Source organism: Azolla caroliniana, unplaced genomic scaffold (assembly GCF_043228905.1).
Source record: "Azolla caroliniana isolate FFs.n. ecotype wild unplaced genomic scaffold, voAzoCaro1.0.p SCAF_9, whole genome shotgun sequence".
Taxonomy (NCBI): Eukaryota; Viridiplantae; Streptophyta; class Polypodiopsida; order Salviniales; family Salviniaceae; genus Azolla; species Azolla caroliniana.
In genome coordinates, this window is record NW_028230444.1 from 7,127,707 (window position 1) to 7,138,983 (window position 11,277).

An 11,277-nucleotide genomic window follows, 5' to 3' on the forward strand; every position below is an offset into this window, starting at 1 on the left:
TATGGATGATCGAGGATGCCGAAAGTTCATAGTCGACCATATTCGCGATTGCGAAAAAGTGCTTCGAAAGTTAGAAGATGTGCACCTAACACTTTCCGGGGAGAAATCGGCATTCGGGCAAGATGAAATATTGGTAGTCGGACATCTATGTGGGCCCTACGTCCAAAGATCATCACCGACCAAGATCGATGCAGTTCAAGCTATGAAAGAAATATGCGAGTCACAATCCGAAGTCCGAAGGTTTCTCGGAGCATGTGCATTCTACCAAATATGGATTCCGCACTATATTTCGGACCCACTCTATCACTTGTTGCGGAAGGGTAAGAAGTTCGAATGGAAAACGGAGCATACCAAAGCCGTGAAGAAGCTCAAGAAATCACTATGGAGGGCAAAAGCACTAAAGAAGCCGAACTATGACCGACCGATCATAGTAACGGTTGACACAAGTCCAACCGGAATCGGATGGGTCATCAATCAAGCCGATCCGGATGGTTCGCGATATCTGATCCGATTCGGAGCAAAGGTTCTCAACGAAAGGCAACGTGGATATGCACAAGTCAAAAGAGAATTATGGGGAGTCGTGTCGGCAATTAAATCGGATTGAGATTATTTGATCGGAGCCAAAGTAGTGATCAAAACGGATTGTCTTCCGATTCTAGGGATGATGCAGTGTTGCACAATACCGGATGTGGCTATGCTAAGATGGATTGCATATGTTAAGTCACTTAATCCGGAGGTACGACACATCTCCGGAAAAGACAACGCGGTAGCGGATATGCTATCAAGGGCGCGGTTCAGAGATGACATAACCGAATCCGATAATGAAGAAGTTTCCGAAGACTAATTTGCTTCGGAGCACATATGCCGGGTGAACGTAATCCGAGAATTCCGGGAAGAAGAATACGAGGGAGAAAGCTTGTTGATCGGGAAAGTGCTACAAGAAATCGAGGAATCATCGGACAATAAAGAGAAGAGAGCCGAGATCCGAAGTAAGAAGCGGCAAGTCTGAAAGTTCTTCTTGAAAAATGGATTAATATGGAGGGAGCCGAAAAGACCGGATGGCATACCACTTCGGGTAGTCGGGACGAAAGACCAACGAAACCGGATAATGTCCGAATTTCACGAATCCGATTGGGCTGGACATCGAGGAACATGGGCAACTTTTGTGAAAATCAAACAAAAATATTGGTGGAAAACGTGTTCTGCAGTATGCCAATTTCTTTTGGAGGTGTTTTGCAGGTACGGGTGCGTAGGACAAGTGATTGCGGATCAGGGAGAACTCGACTCTGATAAAGCTAAGGAATTCTTCAGCAAACATGGAGTTCGGTTAACACTAACAACGGCATACAATCCGGAAGCCAACGGGAAGATCGAACAAGGACATAGTCCGATCGTCAAAGCACTTGCGAAGGCATGCGATGGAAGGGTGAAGGATTGGTTGCAGATGCTTCCGTATGCACTATGGGCGGATCGGATGACGCATAGCTCTGTAACCGGTTACATGCCGGCAGAACTCATGACCGGACAAGCATAGGTAATGCCAACGGAAACCGCGATCGCGACATGGACAGTGCTACCGTGGAAGGAAGAGATGAGCTAGGAAGAACTACTAACGGTTCGGATACGACAACTAGAGGGAAGACCGGAAGACATAGCGGAAGCAATACACCAACAACAAGAAGCGCGATTCCGGAATAAAAGTCGGTTCGACACAAAGCACCGACTACGACCGTGGAAGATTGAAGAAGGAGATTGGGTGATTGTCTATGACAGTAGTTTGGATCATCAACATACAACGATGCGGAAGTTCGTGAAAAGGTGGTTCGGGCCATACGAGGTTCAGAAAGTTTTCGACAACGGAACTTACCGACTATGTGAGTTAGATGGAACGATGCTACGAGTGCCTATAGCCGGGAAACCGGTGAAGATTTTCAAGAAGCGGAATGATGAAGGACCCTATGTGATCCTAGACAAGACCGATAAGAAGGAGCAATCGAACGAAGATCGCGGTGATGCGGAAAGCGAAGAAAGTGGATTACAACTCATAGTCAACTTAAGGGGAGAATCGGAGGAAGCTTCAAATGAAGGTGAATAGCAAGCATCGGGGACTTTGGCACATACCGGAGGATGTGTGGGTTCAGAGGGGGCGAGTGTCGTAGTGTGAATCACACACTACGTGAAATATGTAAAATACTATATCTGATTTAAAGTACGTATAATAAATAAAATAAAATATTAAAAATATTCATTACGTGCATAGGGTAGGATTTGAACCCTATACCTCCACGTAGACAAACCCCAACCTTACCATTGTACTAACTTATCCTAAGTGTTCTAAAATAGATTTAATATGTATAAGACCTTTTTTTACGCTTACCTTTATTAAAAGATAAGTCATGCATTTTTTAGAATGCGTGAATACTTTATTTATAAGAAAAATGTACACCAATAAAAAATGACTCGTGCACATCTAACAAGCATGAGTACTATATTTAGGAAAACAAAAGCATAGTGTAAAAAGGCAACTCATGCACATTTAGAGTGGAGGAACACTTTAGAAAAAGCATGAAGCTATGCTTAGCCTCTTCCATCCTTATATAAGGAGGAGAGAAAGATGTATGGAGGGTTGTTGCTTATTTTACAAGGGTGGATTAATATAATATAATAGTGGGATTCACGAATTTGCTAACTATTTTTTTTTCTCTTAATCTGAGTACTCACTAATACACTATACTCGTGGGATTCACGAGTTTTTCATATCTTTCTTTCTTACAACATATTTCATATTCTTCATTGCCTTAGAATTTCCTTTTCTCCTAGTCCAAAACCTCAATGGTTCCCGCTCGACTCACGCAACGATTCGGAGCCGAAAGGCACGACAACGTTGTCGTGAAGATTTTCGATAATGGTGTGAAAATCACATAAGACGTACGAAATTAAGTGTCAATCATATAAAATAATAATAGTTAATATACTAATTCTAAGTAAGTTTAATATCTTAGTACAAAAGACGAAGTTCTTGAAGAGATGCACTTTACTACATAAGAAACGGACATCTAAGTGTCAACTTATGTGGGGAAGAAGCTGCGAAAGAAAAAGAAAAAATTGTGAGATATCCCACATAGATAGAACGAATAAGGCTCTCACCATATATAAGGTAGAGCAAAAGTTATTATCTTTGTGTCTATGTGTGGAGCATAGAGAGTTCAAGGTAACTTGAACTAAGAGTGGAGGTGGCCTAGCCACTCGTTAAGGTTTTTGGCCAACGAAAACTGAACTGGACGGTAACCGGCGATCGGTGATCTGGCGAGGTGGTATTCGGCATCCGACGGGGACCGCGGAGGACGGCTGAAACCGAGTAGTGGATGGCTTTCACATGCCGTGCCACGGCTTCTTCTATTATCCTCTTCATGCCACCTCGTCCGAAATTCGCGTTAAGCAATCTTTGTGTGTCGGTCACATGTATCCAGCCATTCGAAAGATAGACTACAATACTTCTGAGCGCTTCATCGAGGTCAGTGCAATCTCTCCGTGAATGTCTAGTGGCGTCGCACCATATGCACCTCTGATTGGCCGGCAGTCGTCGGTCGCGCGACTAACCCTCGTCGCTTCGCCGGGCCTGGGCAATCTGGAGGTCGCGCACCATCCTTGTCAGTTCTTCTAGTCCTGCGCCGCTTGCAGGCCCCCCGACTATGTTCGCTAGGGTTGAGCCTGGCTCGAGCCACCTCCTCGTTTCTTCCATTCGTGTCGGTGTCGGCTCAGCTCTGGTTTCGACAGCTGGTCCGGCCGGCGAGGACCCCCTTTCTTTCCAATATCAGTGTTTTTCAATCGTATTGCATACTTCTTTGACGGTCGCCTAGTCAGTCGTGAGACCTCGGTTGGTTTCCAGAAGAAGGTCCACGCTTTCCCGGACACGTGAGTCAAACGACATAACGAAAAATAGGACTTTGCTCATTTCGAGCATGGTTTGGTCCAATCTAGAGAGCCGCATGAACCGTGACTCAAACTCCTGGAGCAGTGCCAAAGCGTTCTGACCCTTGTCGGGGTTGTTGACCCAATCCATAAAGTCCTTTCTCGATAGCCAGAGTGAGTCTTCATAGTCGTATCTTTCGAGAACTTCCTCCGCGAACTCCGCCCAATCACAGTAGCCCGCTTGTATTTCGGTCATCTCCCTATGGATGTGTGGTGTCATGACCCGAGGAAACCCTGTCAGCAGTCTATCCTCGGGTATATTCCTCATCTTCATTTTGGATTTGTAGGCCTCTAAGTAACTTGTGGGGTCTTTCCCACTGAACCGACCTATCTTGTCGACCATTGCTTCTATGGCCCTGTCGAGGGCACTCGCGCCCTCGCGAGCGCTAACCAGGCGGTCTACCGCCACCACCATTGCTTCTGCAAGTTCTCTTCCTCTCATTTTCAGATTCCTTTGACGCCCCTCTTCACGTTGGGTTCACCAAAGATGTCGAGGAAATCCTTGTGGATGCGTAGAAGTTGGCCAGGACCACGGGGGTCTTGAACCAAGGATTCAAGAATTGAGGAGGAAGAGTCTGCGATTTACGTGAGCCCTGAGACCGTGGTTTAAATTGAAAAGATTTTGCGAAACAAGAAAGATAGTGTAAGAGGATCGTGCGTAGACACAGGTGCAGACAGATATGCTAAGAATAACTTGCGTTAGGTGGATAAGATTCTATTAATCAATATATGCGCGTAGCGCCATGGGTGATTACAACCGGATCAGTGCCGGTGTTCGAGCGTAGGCTCTTCAGTAGTCAGATCCGAAGTTGAGTGGGCACACAGAAGGTCGATCCCCTAGTCGGGAGCACTCAAGTGTCTGACGCGAGCAGGGGAAGCGCCTTCCGGTGACATGTCGTAGGACTCCTCGTCTTCTTCCGTCTCTATTTTCCTTTTTCCTCTCTAAAATTGCCCCCTTCTCAAACAGTCAAAGGTCGCCCCTTTTATAGCACAAGGAGCGACCGTTACAAAGCATTCATGACCTGTTGCTTTTCCTTCCTAGATTCTATCCCCCTGATTCGCTCTCCTCGTAACTCTCCCTACTTACTTGATGTCTGAATCCCTATTAATGCCTTAACTACCTAGTACACCTTCTACCTATGCCTAGGACTTACACTATTTGATTCACTAGGGGTGTGCACGAGTGCACACCAGTGTTGCCGTGCGTTTCACATTGTTTCCACCTATGGCCCGGAATTTTCACGGCAACGCGTCCGGCTTGTCGGTTGAAAGTACCTTGGTCAACATATCTGATCCGTTCTCCTTCGTGTGGATCTTTGTTAGCACAAAGTCTTGATCTTCTACCTTCCCTTGGAGCCAGTGCAATGAAGGAATGGTAGAGGATGAATGTCACTTGCTCTTCACATGCTCGACATGTAGTGCAATTCGTTCAAGATATGTTGACATACTAAGAGGGAGTGATAACTTAAGATCCATAATTAAGACACCACCTATAAGGTTGAGCTCATATGTGTATGATTTATTAACACATAGAGACTTTGTGCTTCAACATATGAATACCCCTTCTTAGGAAGGAGACATATATCAAGAACACATGTATACTCTGGTCTGATAGGTCAAAATTGGCCTCTTTATGGACGATAAAAATTCTAATTCTAATTCTAATATCTCCTCTGGATGTGCTTGGTTCGGGAATGGTAGGCCGCATTCCTCACAAGGTGGATGACACTTTGACTGTCGCATTAGAGTCAGTATTCCTCCGATCGGATCCCTAGATCTCCGATGAAGTCCTTCATCCAGATTATTTCCTTGCCGGCTTCCACAGTTGCCATGTACCATTTCCGTTGTTGCTAGTGCCACGAATTTCTGGAGCCTCAACTGCCACGATACGGCTACCCTTGCATAAATCATGACATATCCGGATGTAGACGGGCTCGTATCCGCATCGGCCGACATATCTGAATCCGTGAATCCGTCGAGTTGGGGTTTACCAGATCCAAACCCGAGGCACATACTCGACGTGCCTTTGAAATACTGAAGTATCCACTTGATCGCGTTCCAGTGCTCTTTTCCGGGATTGCTCATGAACCAACTCACCACTCTGACTGCATATCCGATATCCGGCCGGGTATACACCATTGCATACATCAAGCTCCCAACAACGGAGGCATATGGTATCTTCATCGTATCCGTCTTCTCTGCCTTTGTCTTCAGCCTTTGCTTTCCGGATAGCTTGCAGTTTGTCGGGAGTGTCGATCCGACAGGTTTTGCATCCGACATGTTGAACCGTTGAAGCACCTTTGTCACGTACTTTCTTGTGACAACCACAATAGCTTCTTCTTCCGGTCCTGGATGATGTGCATCCCTAAGATTTGTCTTGCCGGACCCAAATCTTTCATGGACAAGATCCGGTTCAAGGCCTTCTTCAGCATACCGATTTTGGTTCGGTCCGGTCCGATGATCAACATGTCATCTACATAAAGCAGGAGTATCAGGAAGTCGCCACCGTCAAATTTCTTCACAAACACACAGTGGTCCGCTTGCGTCTTGTGGTTCCCTTGGTTGGTCATCAAGTTGAACTTCCGGTACCACTGCCAAGGGCTTGCTTCAAATCCTTCCGGTTGATGCATGTAGATCTCTTCTTCGAGGTTTCCATGTAGGAATGACGTCTTGACGTCCAGTTGCTCTACCTCGAGGTCCATGCTTACCGTTATCCTCAATATCATCTGGATGGATGTTATCTTTACTTTCGGGCAAAGATCTCATCGAAATCCACACCTTTCTTCTGCTGGAAACCCTTCACCACGATCCGGGCCTTGTACCTCGGTGGATTTCCGGTGTCTCCCGGTTTCAGCTCGTACACCCACTTATTTCGGAGATCTCTCTTTCCTTTTCGCAACTTTGTCAATTCATATGTGTGGTTCTCATGCAAGGAATCCATCTCGTCCTACATGGCACTTAACCACTTGCGGTTGTGGGTATCTTTCTTTGCTTCTTCGAAGCTTTCTGGCTCCCCCTCATCGGTCAACAATACGTTCCCTGCATCCGGAAATCTCCAGGGGGATCTTCTCTCTCTGAGAGGGTATCTTCATCTGGTTCTAAGTACCGGTTCCTCTGTTTGTTCCTCATCCTCATCCGATTTGGGATCTTGTCTGGTTCCGGTGTCTTCTTCTTCATCTTCTTCTTCTTCAGTCGGTTCAGTTTCTTGTCTCAATCCGGTCGGTTCGTCGAGTGTCATCCGGTTCCCGACTAACATCTGGTTTTCAACCGGGTAAGTCCATGTGTCCTCTTCAGAGTTCATCACCTTCTTCTCTGACTCCCAGTCGAGAATGGTCCTGTCTTCCATGAAGACTATGTCCCGACTCCGGAACACCTTCTTGTCGACCAAATCCCACACCTGGTAACCAAACTCATCATCAATGTATCCAAGGAATATGCATGGCTTGGACTTCGGATCCAGCTTTGCTCTCTTGTCCTTTGCAACATCCACATAGGCGAGACACTCGAACACCTTCAGATGCCAGTAACACGCGTCGTTACCGGTCCATACTCTCTATGGTGTGTTTCTGTCCAAGGGTGCTGAGGGTGATCTATTTATCACATACGTCGCCGTCATTAGGGCCTCAGCCCAAAACTTCTTGGGTAACTTTGCATGTGCCAGGATGCTCCAGCCTCTCTCCATCATGTTCTAGTTCATCAGTTTGGCCAGCCCATTTAGTTCTGGTGTCTTCAGCACATTTAATTCGAGTCGGATTCTATTAGATCGACAATACTTCTAAAATTGTCCCTAGTACTCTCCTCTGTTATATGCTTGCACCGCCTCCAACTTCCAACCGGTTTCCCTGTCCACTAACTTCCGAAATAACGAAACCCGATTTACAACGTTTTTACTCGCCAACATAGTGCCGATTTTCTCCGAGAGCACATGAGCTTTACTTTCTTCATTGAAGTTGTTATATAGGCTCATGTTGATGAAGCACCGGATGTACGCCGTTGTCTTCATGTGCATCACCTCCCATGTGGTGGCATCGATCTTGTCCGTTTTCTTGTCCCTGAACTGTACCGGCAACCAGAGATCTTTTACCACGGGCATGTCCCTCATCTTCGACTTCCACATTGCGTAGTTGGAGCCGGTGAGCTTGAACATGTTGCCAAATGATTCTTCCATTCCCTTGTATGATCTGATACCAGTTTGTGCGGAAACTGTGGAATATGTCGTCGTTTATGCAGAAGTGTTTGTTTGGATCTGTTAGGAAACAAGTCCCTCCGGATGGGAAATGAGAAGAACAGTGTTGGTGAGAACCGGATGTGGAGTACCCAGCAACGGAAGACCCGGTGAGAACCGGATGTGGAGTACCCGGCAACGGAAGACCCGTTGAGAACCGGATGTTGCAGGCCCGGTGAGAACCTCTCATCGGATGGAAGGGACATGTATGTAAATATGTTCCAGAGAGCCCAATGGGGCTATATTTGTAAATGGCCTGAAAGTCACATTAGTATAAATATGACCTAGGGCAAACTTAATAGTGATGATGATAGAGTTATTGGTGTAACCTCTGTACAGTGCGTAAGAGAGAGAGAGAGAGAGAGCGATATACAGAGATTGTGTCTCTGTTGTAACCGCCGCTAGGCAAAGATTGTGAGCAAGAGGTCGTTGCCTCTGTGCTCCCTGTTGTATTACTTTACAGAGTGATAGTTTGGAGTCTGTGGACTCCCGTGGTTTTTCCCTCTTAGGATTTTCCACGTTAATATCCTGTGTATTCTCTTTCTGTTTTGTCGACTTACCTCCATTCCCATTTCGTCTGTGTTTTGATTGTCATCAAGTGATCTACGCTTTGGTTGTGGCCGGAGATTAATCCGCGTATTCCACGTCAAATTGGTATCAGAGCGAAACAACACAGAAAAATGGACGATTCGTTGGGAGGCATGTTCAAGCTCACCGGCTCCAATTACTCAGTGTGGAAGTCGAAGATGAGGGACATGCTCGTGGTTAAAGATCTTTGGTTTTCGGTTCAGTTCGGGTACAAGAGACCAGACAAAATCGATGCCACGATATGGGAGGTGATGCACATGAAGACAACTGCATACATACAGTGCTTCATCGACATGAGTCTATACAACAACTTCAATGAAGAGAGTAAGGCTCATGAGCTCTGGGAGAAGATTGGCATTATGTTTCAGAACAAAAACGTTGTTAATCAGGTTTCGGTATTTTGGAAGCTAGTAAGACTCCGGTACCAAGATGGCTCCAGCATGGTGGAGCACATGAATGCCTTCCAGGGCCTGATCCACCAGGAAACATCATTGGAAGTACCTCTCGCCGATGAGGTACTAGCACTGCTCCTGCTTGGTTCCCTCCCAGATAGGTGGGAGACGTTGGTTGTCACTTTGGGCAACGCCGGGCCGGAAGGCAAACGGTTATCCCTAGCAAGAGTGAAGTCGAGCTTGCTAGATGAGGAGACGCGTCGGAAAGACAAGGATACGAACTCCGACTCCAAAGCGCTTATTACCGAATCGGAACGCGGAAGACAAAGGAACCGTAGTCCCCAGAACCGGGAAAAGTCGGGGACACAGTCAAAGTCAAGGGGGAGGCCTACCTGCTTCTATTGCGGCAAGTTGGGACACTTCCAGAAGAATTGTCGGCACTTCCGAAAAGACAAGGAATCCGATGGTACCGATTCGAAACGGACACCGGACCGGAACGGTAAAGACCGGAGGGAAACGGACCGGAAGGGAACAACGGAAATCGCGGCAAGTGAAGAAGAGTTGATGCTCATCACCGAGGAGAGTGAGTTGAACCTTGCCGGCGACGAGACAACGTGGGTTGTTGATTCCGGAGCGTCATTCCACCTTACCCCGAACCGTAAATACTTCTCATCCTACACAGTCGGTGATCACGGTTGTGTCCAGATGGGGAATGAAGGTATATGCCGAATTGTCAGCATAGGAGACGTGTGGTTGACAACACCAACCGGATGCAAGTTGTTGATGAAGGATGTCTGACACGTTCCGGAGGTTCGACTAAACCTGATATCAGTCAGTCGGTTAGATGATGAAGGCTACATGGGTAGCATCCAGAACGGAGTCATGAAATTCAGCAAAGGGAGCCTGATAGTGGCTCAGGCCTGTAAGGTCAACATGTTGTACCTGATGCATGCTCGGTTATGCCCGGAAGAAGTGAACGTGGCTTCCGACACTGCCGGTGAGATGTGGCACAAGAGACTGTGTCACATGAGCGTGGATGAAGTGGCTTGCCGATGAATACCTCATTCCGGTGAAGAACGTGCATCTTGAGAGGTGCACTGACTGCCTAGCCGGTAAGTAAAACCGGACAGGTCTCCTTCCGATCAAGGCCACCGATGAGACGTAATGCACCATTGGAGTTGGTGCATACAGATGTGTGTCAAGTGGACACGACGTCCCATGCTGGAGCGTTGTACTTCGTGACGTTCATAGATGACCACAACAGGAGCTTGTGGGTTACACCATTGAAGACGAAGGATCAAGTGTTATTCGTCTTCAAGGAGCTCCACGCAAGAGTGGAAACAGAAACCGGACGGAAGCTGAAGGCGGTTCCAGCAGATAACGGAGGAGAATACTAGGGGCAGTTCGAGGAGTACTACCGCTCGAAGGGAATCCGGCTCGAATTTACCGTGCCGAAGACGCCGGAACTAAACGGGCTAGCCGAGAGGATGAACCGGACCATAATGGAGAGGGTCCAGAGTATGCTAGCACATGCTAAACTACCCAAGACATTTTGGGCTGAGGCACTGTCGACATTGACGTATGTGATAAACAGATCACCCTCAGTGCCCTTGGATGGAGACACGCCGCAAAAGGTGTGGACTGGTAAGGAAGTGTCCTACCGGCATTTGAAGGTGTTCAGGTGTCTCACGTACATGCATGTTGCTAAGGACCGGAGAGGAAAGTTGGATCCAAAGACCCGGCCATGCATATTCCTCGGATACGACGATGATGAGTTCGGCTACCGAGTGTGGGATCAGATCGACAAGAAGGTTTTCCGGAGCCGAGATATTATCTTCATGGAGGACAAGACTCTTGCCGACTGGGAGTCGGAGAAGAAGATAATGAACTTCGATGAGATTCGGACCCACCTAACTAAGAGCCGGTTGACACTTGAGGAACTACGGTGTGGATACCGAACCGGCAAAAGAAGAAGTAGAGGAAGCTAAAACCGGAACCGGTTGCCGAAAGCCAAAGACGGAGATATCCTCTCAGAGAGAGAAGGGCCCCCCAAAGATTTCCAGATGCAGAGCATGTGCTGTTGACCGATGAGGGGGAGCC